This window comes from Salmo trutta, chromosome 31 (genome assembly GCF_901001165.1).
Source record: "Salmo trutta chromosome 31, fSalTru1.1, whole genome shotgun sequence".
Taxonomy (NCBI): domain Eukaryota; kingdom Metazoa; phylum Chordata; class Actinopteri; order Salmoniformes; family Salmonidae; genus Salmo; species Salmo trutta.
Window position 1 is genome coordinate 29,009,526 of NC_042987.1, and position 13,283 is coordinate 29,022,808.

Sequence of the window (13,283 nt, forward strand, 5' to 3'; positions counted from 1 at the left end):
TACAGTATCATCCTACACCAGGGATGGGCAACTTTGATGGGGGTGGGGGCCACAAAAAAACGGAACTCATGATGGTCTGTAGTGGCTTGTGGGTCTGCGTACCCACAAACTAAAGTAGTCCGTCAGAAGTTTCCATTTCTTTTTCCCATCCATAATTCATTTCCCAGGTAGCCCCTCTCTCTCAAATGAAATATGACTTCATAATCTGTTGTGGGAAAATCCAAATTAATTTCAAGAAAACACTCATAGACATCTTATTTACAATCCTTTTCAATTAAAACACTTCTTGTGTTAGTCAAGGTGTCATAAAACATTAATAGCACTTTAACAATGATAATTGGCTACAACACATCACTACTCTAAAATCAACTCATATGATTTCCCATTCTCATCTCCAAGAACATGTTACTCATGGAGGATAGTCCGGGAGTCTGGTGGGCAGGGAACAAACATGAGACTCCAGCTGGAGACCTCTGGACCTTCGGGATTAGCTGTCATTTTCCAACCCTCTGCCATTTGCTGAAAGCGGTTTCCGGTTAAATATGTAAATGGACATAAAAGAGCACTGTTGAATTTTACTGTTGAATTTTACTGGATAGCCCCAGTGTGGGCCCATGTGATAGTTCATAGGGGAATTAAAGGATAATAAATAAAGGATTTGATTTAGGCTTAGCTTAAATAAGAATTTCTTCTTAACTGACTTGCCTAGTTAAATAAAGGTTAAGTAAAAAAAAAAGAGCAGTTTTAAGACTGTTTGTTAGGACCGATGCTGGAGATGAGAAGCAGGTACGGGGAGTCAACATTTATTCAGGAACAGACAGGTAACAAAACAGGTACAGCGCCAGCACACGGGTAAACAATGACAAATGACAATGAATGCTGAAGCCTGGAACAGAGCGGGGAACCAGACAGATATAGGGGAGGCAATGACAGAGGTGATTGAGTCCCGGTGAGTCCAATAATCGCTGATGCACGTGACGGGGGTAAAGCAGGTGTGCGTACTAATGTGGCAGGGGTGCGTAATGCTGGGGAACCTGGCGCCTTTCGAGCGCCAGAGAGGGGGAGTGGGAACGGGCGTGACACTGTTCTTTGCAGGCATGCTACCCAGTATTACCCCGTTTGAGAAAACAACTTGATCATTACTAAGCAGTGGAAATTGTGCCAAATGACTTGTACTCCACCACACCCCCACTCCTCCTTCTGGCTGGCCTGGACTGCTGAGTAACACATCTCATTATGGGAATGAATTAGTGGTCATGTTGGGATAAAACATGCATCACTCCCAAATGTGTTGAAGACGGAGTATGCGAAAATATGCAAAACTGAGCATTGCCCATTATAAGCCATGACAATTAATAGTTATAATCAGAATCTGCAGAACAGTGGTCAGTGAATAAACCCTTATAGTTAAACAAAGAACTGCAATGCAATGCAACTATAATACAACCATGGTCAATGATACAATACAAGTTTTATATTGTGGATCTCTGGTGTATGGCTCTGTCAATCTCTTCCATCTTGAAAGGGTTTGTATCTGGTAGCCTAAGACTTCCTTAACAGCAACCTGTGTGGAGTAGTCCTTTCCTGCAGTCAAATTACCTAGTGGCCTCGTGAGTGGGATGTTATAAATATTTTTCATAATTTCATAATTAATAAACTTTAAAAAAAATATATGTTATCCGGTGTTTCTATGTGAAACAGTTTTGTTGTATTTCAATCTTCTGTGATGTATATAAAGTGTAATGTTGGGATGCAAACTCATACTTGAGTTTATATCTGACATGGTCTTCTCTTTTTAAAGCCCATAACCATGTGTGTGAGGTGTATACTTTTGTTTAAAAGTAGATTTGTTTAAGACTACCAAGAAACACTGTGTGTGACGCTGATTTAACACACTGCAGTAAAACGTTAGACATTAGTTCCTGGTGTCTATCCGATGTGGATAATTCAATAGTGGTGTAATGTGTCATCTAGGCAGTTCCTCATCTATCAGTCCTGGGTGTTGAAGTGAGGAGAGGACTGTGGGAACGTGGCGGTTAGTGGTTAGTCATAAGACTGTTAAATAGTTCATTAAATGATTACCCAGACTATCTGCATTGACCCCATCTTGCAATGACGCTACGGACACTGACAATACTATATATACACTATATATACACTCACACACAACAATGACACTCTCACACAAACCTACACACATTCACTACACTACACTACACTACACTACACTACACTACACACACACACACACACACACACACACACACACACACACACACACACACACACACACACACACACACACACACACATACACCTTATATAGACGTGTGTTGAAAGGCACACCCCTGACTATATATGGTCCCACAGTTGACAGTGCATGTCAGAGCAAAAACCAAGCCATGAGGTCAAAGAAATTGTCCGTAGAGCTCTGAGACTGGATTGTGTCGAGGCAAAGGTCAAGGGAAGGGTACCAAAGCATTTCTGCGGCATTGAAAGTCCCCAAGAACACAGTGGCCTCCATTGTTCTTAAATGGAAGAAGTTTGGATCCACCAAGACTCTTCCAAGAGCAGGCCGCCTGGACAAACTGAGCAATCGGGGAAGAAGGGCCTTGGTCAGGGATGTGACCAAGAACACGATGGTTATTCTGACAGAGCTCTAGAGTTCCTCTGTGGAGATGGGAGAACCTTATAGAAAGACAGCCATCTCTGCAGCACTCCACCAATCAGGCCTTTATGTTAGAGGCTAGACGGAAGCCACTCCTCAGTAAAAGGCACATGACAGCTTGCTTGGTGTTTGCCTAAAGGCATCTAAAGACTCTCAGGCCATGAGAAACAAGATTCTTTTACTGATGAAACCAAAATTGAACTCTTTGGCCTGAATGCCTAGCATCACGTCTGGAGGAAATCAGGCACCATCCCTACGGTGAAGCATGGTGGTGGCAGCAACATGCTGTGGGGAAGTTTTTCAGTGGCAGGAATAGGAGACTTGTCATGATCGAGGCAAAGATGAACGGAGCAAAGTACAGAGAGATCCTTGATGAAAACCTGCTCCAGAGTGCTCAGGACCTCAGACTGGGGGCGAAGGTTCAGCTTCCAACAGGACAAAGACCCTAAGCACACAGCCAAGACAACGCAGGAGTGGCTTTGGGACAAGTCTCTGAATGTCCTTTAGTGGCCCAGCCAGACCCTGACTTGAAGCCAATCGAACATCTCTGGAGAGACCTAAAAATAGCTGTGCAGCAACGCTCCCAATCCAACCTGACAGAGCTTGAGAGGATCTGCAGAGAAGAACGGGAGAAACACCCCAAGTACAGGTGTGCAAAGCTTGTAGCGTCATACCCAAGAAGACTTGATACTGCAAAAGGTGCTTCAACAAAAGTACTGAGTAAAGAGTCAGAATACTTATGTACAGTTGAAGTCGGAAGTTTACATACACCTTAGCCAAATACATTTAAACTCAGTTTTTCACAATTCCTGGCATTTAATCCTAGGAATAATTCCCTGTCTTAGGTCAGTTAGGATCACCACTTTATTTTAAGAATGTGAAATGTCAGAATAATAGTAGAGAGAATGATTTATTTCAGCTTTTCTTTCTTTCGTTCATATTCCCAGTGTGTCAGAAGTTTACATAAACTCAATTAGTATTTAGTAGCATTGCCTTTAAATTGTTTAACTTGGGTCAAACTAGTCAGGTTTGTAGGCCTCCTGGCACACACATGCTTTTTCAGTTCTGCCCACAAATTTTCTATGGGATTGAGGTCAGGGCTTTGTGATGGCCATTCCAATACCTTGACTTTGTTGTCCTTAAGCCATTTTGCCACAACTTTGGAAGTATGCTTGGGGTCATTGTCCATTTGGAAGAACCATTTGCGACCAACCTTTAACTTTCTGACTGATGTCTTGAGATGTTGCTTCAATATATCCACGTAATTTTCCTTCCTCATAATGCCATCTATTTTGTGAAGTTCACCAGTCCCTCCTACAGCAAAGCACCCCCACAACATGATGCTGCCACCCCCGTGCTTCACAGTTGGGACGGTGTTCTTTGGCTTGCAAGCCCCCCCCCTTTATCCTCCAAACATAACGATGGTCATTATGGCCAAACAGTTCTATTTTTGTTTCATCAGACCAGTGGACATTTCTCCCAAAAGTACGATCTTTGTCACCATGTGCAGTTGCAAACTGTAGTCTGGCTTTTTTATGGCGGTTTTGGAGCAGTGGCTTCTTCCTTGCTGAGCAGCCTTTCAGGTTATGTCAATATAGGACTCGTTTTACTGTGGATATAGACACTTTTGTACCTGTTTCCTCCAGCATCTTCACAAGGTCTTTTGCCGTTGTTCTGGGATTGATTTGCACTTTTCGCACCAAAGTACATTCATCTCTAGGAGACAGAAGGCGTCTCCTGCCTGAGCGGTATGACGGCTGTGTGGTCCCATGGAGTTTATACTTGCGTACTATTGTTTGTACAGATGAACGTGGTACCTTCAGCCGTTTGGAAATTGCTCCCAAGGATGATCCAGACTTGTGGAGGTCTACAATTTTTTGGGATGATTTCTTTTGATTTTCCCATGATGTGAAGCAAAGAGGCACTGCACAAAGTAGATGTCCTAACCGACTTGCCAAAACTATAGTTTGTTAACATGAAATTTGTGGAGTGGTTGAAAAATGAGTTAATGACTCCAACCTAAGTGTATGTAAACTTCCGACTTCAACTGTAAATGTCATATTTCCTTTTTGTTTTTTATTAATTAGCCAACATTTCTAAAAAGCAGTTTTTGCTTTGCCATTGTGGGATATTGTGTGTAGATTGATGAGGGAAAACACATTTTAAATCCATTTTAGAATAAGGCTGTAACATAACAAAATGTGGAAAAAGTCAATGGGTCTGAATACTTTCCGAAGGCACTGTACATATCTACCTCAAATATCTTGTACCCCTACACATTGATGGTACTGGGACTCCCTTTATATAGCTTCATTCTTGTATATTTTATTCACTTTGTGTTACTATTCTTATTTTTCATATTTTTTTAACTCTATTTGATTTGATGTTGAAATTTGGTCGAGCTAAAATTTTGTCATTTTAATGCCCGTGTGGATAATGTAATCTTTTGTGTGTCTAGGGCTAAGTTGTTGTCATTAAATAAAAGTTACATTTTCTCAATATCCTGTGTGTTGACTAGAATCCACCCAGGAAGTAATTTACCCTAGAAAGCAGTGACTTAGATGTCATGGGATGTAAATTACATAGCATGCGGTTGAGGTACATTTCTAAGATGCTGCAATCAAAGGTTTGTCACTGGCACAATCTTATGCCTTTTAGTGCAATTCTCATGTCATGACTGTCCTTTCTTTAAGCAATCAGGTAGATTTCCATTGTAGTGTTACATGAAAAGTAGTATACACCTTCATGCTTAGTCACAGCTGGAACAAAAAAATACCTAAATTAAGAGCAAAGAGTTACACAAACAAGCATTAGAAGGCATGACAAGGTGACAAATGTTCCATTACTAATATTAGTTGATATTGAGGTATTCTATGTGTGTATTCATTTCTTTCCATACACTGCGACAATGACCATTCAAGATTTCCCTTTTTTATCCCCCTTTTAATGTCATGCCAGAAAGACTGACAGACAGACAAGCAGGCAGGCAGACAAGCAGGCAGATAGGCAGGCAGACAGAAAGACTGACAGACAGAGAGACAAGCAGGCAGACAGGCAGACAGACAGACAGGCAGACAGACAGGAAGTGATGATCAGGGAAGGTGGGAACACCTGCCAAATCCACAACAGTGCCTACATGCCATATAGAAACTAAACTAAAACCACATGAAAGATAAACTCTGGACAGTACATACATTAAACAAATGTTTTCTCAATGGCATTCAATTATTCATTAATAATAAATATGTAAGTTCATACTAATGTAACAGATGATAATTGTACACAATCAGTGATCACTCGATTATAGCATTATTATTTTAAGCACAGAATCTTTCCAAAAGCCACAATCTTCTTGTTATCACACCATTTATCTAACTTGTCTCTGTAGTCGAACATACAAATATCTGATATATATTCTCCCTCAAATCCCATGATTTATTTTCACAGCTGACCTATAAGCCTCTGGGGTTTAGAATTCCATGGGTGGCATGAGTCCAACCGCCTGTCGCCTGCTTCGTTAAACTCTCCATCTTTCTCACATTTCACAATAACTTCAGTCTTTGTTTGTATAGGCCCACCCATCCCCTCTCAGTCTCACCGCTTCCCATCCTTTTCTGTTCAATGCACTTAAGTTGTTGTTGACTGTTGAGTCTACACACACTAACCACACAGATTGATCTTTTGAACATTGACCGGCTCATTTTCTTAAAGAGCCATTGAACACGCAGACTGGCACGTATATTTTTCTATTGGCTCACTTGAAAAATGAGATTTCAGTCTCAGAGGTGGGTTTCCTGACCATTGGTTAATGATGTTTGTCACCCATGAGATACTGTAGACCGCAGAAGCCTATTTCACTTCCTCAAAATCTCCAGAATTAATCTAAGATAACTCAAGAAAACTGTAGTTAAATGTTAATGTTTTTGCCAAGGACTTTTTAGCTATGCAATTTAACATCTAACTAAGATGTTTGGTGCGGTATTTCTCAAGTTTTAAAATGCGCAACGTTTTGTTTTTTGTTAACCAAAATAATCCTATTTACACGTTGCAGTCAATTTTGACACTAAAATGACTGTTTCTGACTCATATCGATGCCACATAGGCTGTTTTCAAAGAGATTAGTTGCTTTTCAAAGGCAGTCGCTCTTTAATAGTATTGTTGGTTATTCTGGTTAGCTGACTAACTCCCCAGGTCTGCTGTGACCTACTACTATGACAAACCTAACCCCGACCCTAACTTGCTCTGTACTGTACTACAGTAGTTTCATGGCACCTAGCTGTGGTGCACAGTTATTCCTCAGACTCACAGACAGACTTGAGGGTCCATGGCACCTCCACACATGGGTTCAGTCAAGCTGGATGACAGATGAACAATATAATTGTAAAGGTGAGATGACAGATGAACAATGGAGCTGTCCTTGTCCACTGTGATGACTATTTCTGAGCTGTATAGTAACAGTGGTGGATGTGTAAAGGATGCCACGCTGCTTGCTTAGCGTGTACCACTTCGTCCCGATTTGGCCCATATCTGGTGATTTTGCCAACGGACTGGTGATAGAGACCTCCTTATCCCGTGAGATGTATATGGTACATTTTTTGTCCATATGTTGCAGAATTGTAATATAAGCTCTAAACTGGTAAAACACACAGTACACATAAGGTAAACAAGCTCTTGGGCTAAATTCAAGCTGTGGAACAGTGTGCCTCAAAGAATCTAAATATTTGACCATTTGACCATCTGTGTAACAGACAAAAATGTTTGTATTTGTTTGACTTTTAAGTAAACAACAGAGGGAGGGATGTTTGATTTGTCCTGAGTGCTGCTGTGGTGAAGTGAATGTTCCATCTATAAATCACTGGAAGTCTGCTATTAATTACCACACCACAGAGCCTTGCCTAGTCATCCTACAGATGTAGGATCTTAATTTGATCACCTTGTTGCAGGAGAACTTTCCTGCAATGCAGGAAATGTAAAACTTGTAGTGTCGGCCTATTTGAGGTTTAAAAAGGCTTCTGAAGTTTGTAATTTGTCACGACTTCCGCCGCAGTCGGCCCCTCTCCTTGTTCGGGCGGCGTTCGGAGGTCGACGTCACCGGCTTACTAGTCACCACCGATCTATGATTCCCTGTTCGTTTTGTCTTGTCTTGATTATACACACCTGTTTTCAATTCCCTTATTATGTTCCTTATTTAACCCTCTGGCTTCCCTTTCTGTTTTGTCCGTGATTGTTTATGGTCAGTGGTTGTTGGTGGTTCTCCTCACCCTGTTGTTTTGCTGTTGGAGATTTTTGATTGTGTTTTTGAGTAAACAAGACTGTTTTCACTCAAACCTGTGTCCTGCGCCTGACTCCGCTACGTCTCCAAACCAAAAGCGTTACATAATTTCCACTTTGACATTTCAGACTTGATTTTCTCTTGCTAAATGTGTTTCAACCACAACACAAATGTCCATTAATTATAATCCACATAATAATTCACATTTCCTGTTGCTGCAGGATTATTTTCCTGCTGTAGCAAACTGGCTCAAATTAAGATCCTATATCTGTAACAAGTACATTCTAAATGGGTAAATCTTTCCCTTAAGACCTGGAGCTCCTTTTATGGACATAGACCTTTTATGGAATTCTCCATTTGCAATTCTCAACATTCTCAACATGCAAAGGAGGGCAATGGATGCTGGTTTTCTTTCATTCAGACTAATGACCAACCAGGCTTATAATAAAGTTCTGGGCCCATATTCACAAGAATAGGATCAGCAGGGTTGGCTCTAGCCTAAGCGAGCACTTTTAGGGTAATCTGCTGACTGAAATTGGGATCAGGATAGGTTTTGGCAGCATTTGTATACATCACTAAAAACAACAGCAAACTTGATTCAGTTTTTTCAAACTATAAGATCATTTGTAATCTATAAGGACACATGGTTGCTGTATATCCTACATTGTTTGCATGTTCTTGTTGAGCCATATGCAAAGCTTCAGTGAAATCTAGGAAATGTACTTTCACATAACTTGTTGAAGTCTGTTGAAATCAAACGACAGGAAGTGACTAGTGTAATTTGGGTGTAATAGGCTGTGAAACTGAGCAGAGTTCTCTGTGCTATCTTTACCAGAGGACACTCATAATTACACCTGTCAACAGGACCCTCTAGTCTAGCCTAACTCTTGGGGATACCGTATATGGAGGTTTTAGCTGGATGGAATAAAGCCCCAGATTGTTTGGGATAATTCTCAACTGATTGGCTCATTTAGTTGCTTGCCAGATACATGGTACACAAACACAGTATCCTTTTCCCTGAAATACTCCACTACTCCAACAGTGCAGCCATGCAGCTGTTTAATTAATGGTTCTGGCCCCCACTATCCGATAAAGTGACCACAAATCCTAGTCAGACTATGACTCTTCCATTTCACACTTGTCTAATCCAATATGTATTTTTAATCTACAGTTCTTGATAGATTGCACTACACATTCCTGTTCACTCCCTCTGTCCTGGTGCAAACAGAGTTTATTTTCCACAGCGCTGACCTCTTGCCAGGAGGACTAGACACCTTATTCACACAGGGGGAGAACGTTATTGGTCAAGTGTACATTTTTCTATGATTTTTGTTCCTTCTTTATTGTAGTGTAATATAGAGTGCAGGTTCATGTTTTGAGAGCCCATTCCAATGTTTTTTATTCACTTCTAATTTACACTAAGAAGTAGGCTTCATGTGTTTGATCATTCAAACACACACGGTATAAGATTGAAGTAGAACATTCAATAGACGTACCATGCTCTTGACATAAACAAGAACAAACAATATGTCCCTTGCTGTGTATACCCCAGATGTCCTTTACGTAATAATACCCGCTCCCTATCATCCCATTCCAAAACAAATGTTACAAGCTGAGATCCGGAACTCTCCAGCCTAATTGGCACCATGCTTTGGGTTGGTTCAGTCCAACACAGATTCTGTAACAAAAAAAACAAGAAAAACCTAAATGGTCTAAAAGTCTACTTTCCAATGCCTTCAGGTTCCCTTACTATAGATCACGAGTAGACATTTACAAAATTCCTGCCAGACACTTTCGATTACCCAACCTGGAGTTCGGTGTGTTTGAGAATGGAACATACAATAGGTTCACAAAAGATGGGTCATCCACTCAGATAGAAAGATGGGGGATTCAAACACCAATTTCTCTGAGAGTGGCATATTTTGTGGGAATTTTCATTTCAGTGCTTGGTAAAGGCTCACCCTTCGGCTTTTTAAAATAGTGGCCACATTCCTCGTGTCTTGGTAGTCCACTCGGCTTCTCTAAGCTAACACTGCTGGTAAAGAATTATAGCACCTATGATGGGGATGCAGGATCTAAACTCCAGAGAACGTCAGAGGTTAGAGTAATGCTGTATCCTGGGCATTCCTCAGTGGTGGAAAAAGTACCGAATTGTCATACTTGAGTAAAAGTAAAGATACCTTAATTAATTTACCTTCATTTAACTAGGCAAGTCAGTTAAGCACAAACTCTTATTTTGGCAGTGGGTTAACTGCCTTGTTCAGGGGTTCAACGCTCTAACCACTAGGCTACCTGCCACCCCTAATAGAAAATGACTCAAGTAAAAATCACCCAGTAAAATACTATGAGTAAAAGTCTAAAAGAATTTGGTTTTAAATACACTTAAGTATCAAAAGTAAATGCAATTGCTAAAATATACTTAAGAATAAATCATTAAAATTCCTTATATTAAGTATACCAAACAGCACAATTCTTGTTTTTTTATTTATTTAGAGATAGCCAGGGGAACACCAGAATACAATCAAATTTGATTGTCACATACACACGGTTAGCAGCTGTTAATTCGAGTGTAGCGAAATGCTTGGGCTTCTAGTTCCGACAGTGCAGTAATATCTAACAAGTAATCTAACAATTCCATAACTACCTAATACACACAAATCTAAAGGGATGGAATAAGAATATGTACATATAAATATATGGATGAGCGATGGCCGAGCGGCATAGGCAAGATGCAATAGATGGTATAAGATACAGTATATACATATGAGATGAGTAATGTAAGATATGTAAACATTATTAAAGTGCCGTTATTTAAAGTGACTAGTGATCCATTTATTAAAGTGGCCAATGATTTGAGTCTGTATGTAGGCAGCAGCCTCTCTGAGTTAGTGATTGCTGTTTAACAGTCTGATAGCCTTGAGATAGAAGCTGTTTTTCAGTCTCTCGGTCCCAGCTTTGATGCACCTGTACTGACCTCGCCTTCTGGATGGTAGTGGGGTGAACAGGCAGTGGCTTGGGTGGTTGTTGTCCTTGATTATCTTTTTGGCCTTCCTGTGACATCGGGTGCTGTAGGTGTCATGGAGGGCAGGTAGTTTTCCCCCGGTGATGCGTAGTGCAGACTCACCACCCTCTGGAGAGCCTTGCGGTTGAGGGTGGTGCAGTTGCCGTACCAGGCGGTGATACATCCCGACAGGATGCTCTCAATTGTGCATCTGTAAGAGTTTGTCAGGGTTTTGGGTGACAAGCCAAAGTTCTTTAGCTTCCTGAGGTTGAAGAGGCGCTGTTGCGCCTTCACCACACGGTCTGTATGGGTGGACTATTTCAGTTTGTCTGTGATGTATACGCCGAGTAACTTTCCACCTTCACTACTGTCCCATCAATGTGGATAGGGGGTGCTCCCTCTGCGGTTTCCTGAAGTCCACGATCATCTCCTTGGTTTTGTTGACGTTGAGTGAGAGGTTATTTTCCAGACACCACACTCGGAGTGCCCTCACCTCCTCCCTGTAGGCTGTCTCATCATTGTTGATAATCAAGCCCACTACTGTTGTGTCATCTGCAAACTTGACTGAGTTGGAGGCGTGCATAGCCACGCAGTCATGAGTGAACAAGGAGTACAGGAGGGGCTGAACACGCACCCTTGTGGGGCCCCAGTGTTGAGGATCAGCAAAGTGGAGATGTTTCCTACCTTCACCACCTGGGGACCGCCCGTCAGAGAGTCCAGGACCCAATTGCCTAATAATACATAAAAAAACAAATACTGCATTGTTTCCTAAGGACTCGAAGCGAGGCAACCATCTCTGTCGGCACCATCTTGCAAGACATCATTGACAAATTAAGTATTTGTGTTCAGTGAGTCTGCCAGTGTGTCAGGTGTCAGAACGCAGGTGCAGAAGGTGAGTTTTAGTACTGACCAGATACAAAAGAACGAACAATAATACCAAAAGAGTGATGACAACAGAGGGCTAAATAAAAGGGAAGTAATCAGGGAAGTGATGAAGTCCAGGTGTGCCCAATGATGAGGTGCAGGTGTGCGTAATGAAGGTTGCCAGTTGTGCGTAATGATGGGGTGCCAGGACCGGTGGTTAGTAGACCGGCGACGTCAATCGCCAGATCAGAGGCAGTAGGGATGACTAGGGGCGTTCCCTTGTTAAGTGCGTGAATTTAATCGTTTGCCTACTTTTGGGTGTGAGGGAAAATGTATGGAGTAAAAAGTACATTCATTTCTTTAGGAACGTAGTGAAGTAAAGGTAGTCAAAAATATGACTAGTAAATAGTATTACTAGTAAATAGTATAAATAGTAAATTAAAAGTACAAATACCCCCAAAAAACGCTTGAATTTCTTTTTTACATAATTTTTTTTTATGGCTTTGTTACTATTTATGTGGTAAAATTTCAAATTTCTTAGTACAAAACTCAAAACATCAAAAAGGCTGTTCAAAAAAATAACTTTAAGCACATTCTTAATTGACTAAATACAACTGTAATGAGCGTCGTTGAAGGCGGACCAAAACGCAGCGGGTAAAGTGCTCATCCTCTTATTTATTAAAATACCCAACCACACAAAACAAACACCCCCTGCCACGCCCTGACCAACTATAATGACAAATAACTCCTTTTACTGGCCAGGACGTGACAGTACCCCCCCAAAGGTGCAGACCCTGAATGCACCTCAAAACAAAACCCACAAAAACAACCCCAAACCTAAAGGGAGGGAAGGAAGGGTGGCCACCGTCAAAGACGGTTCCTGTGCTTCACCCCCCCTTCCAAATCCTCCCACCACGGAGGTGGCTCTGGCTCTGGCCGTAGCTCCCATTCAGCAGACTCTGGGCTGCGTGGCATCGCTGGAGGCCCCGGTCTGAGAGGCGTCGCTGGAAGCCCCGGGCTGAGAGGTGTCGCTGGAGGCCCCGGGTTGAGGGGCGTCGCTGGAGGCTCCTGGCTGGGGAGTGTCGCTGGAGGCTCCGGGCTGGGGAGCGTCGCTGGAGGTCCCGGTCTGAGGGGCGTTGCTGGAGGCTCCTGGCTGAGGAGTGTCGCTGGAGGCTCCGGGCTGGGGAGCGTCGCTGAAGGCTCCTGGCTGAGGAAGCTCTGGACGGGGAACTGTCGCCGGAAGCTCTGGACGGGGGACTGTCGCCGGAAGCTCTGGACGGTGAACTGTCGCCGAAAGCTCTGGACGGGGAACTGTCGCCGGAAGCTCTGGACGGGGAACTGTCGCCGGAAGCTCTGGACGGGGAACTGTGGCCGGAAGCTCTGGACGGGGAACTGTGGCCGGAAGCTCTGGACGGGGGACTGTCGCCGGAAGCTCTGGACGGGGGACTGTCGCCGGAAGCTCTGGACGGGGAACTGTC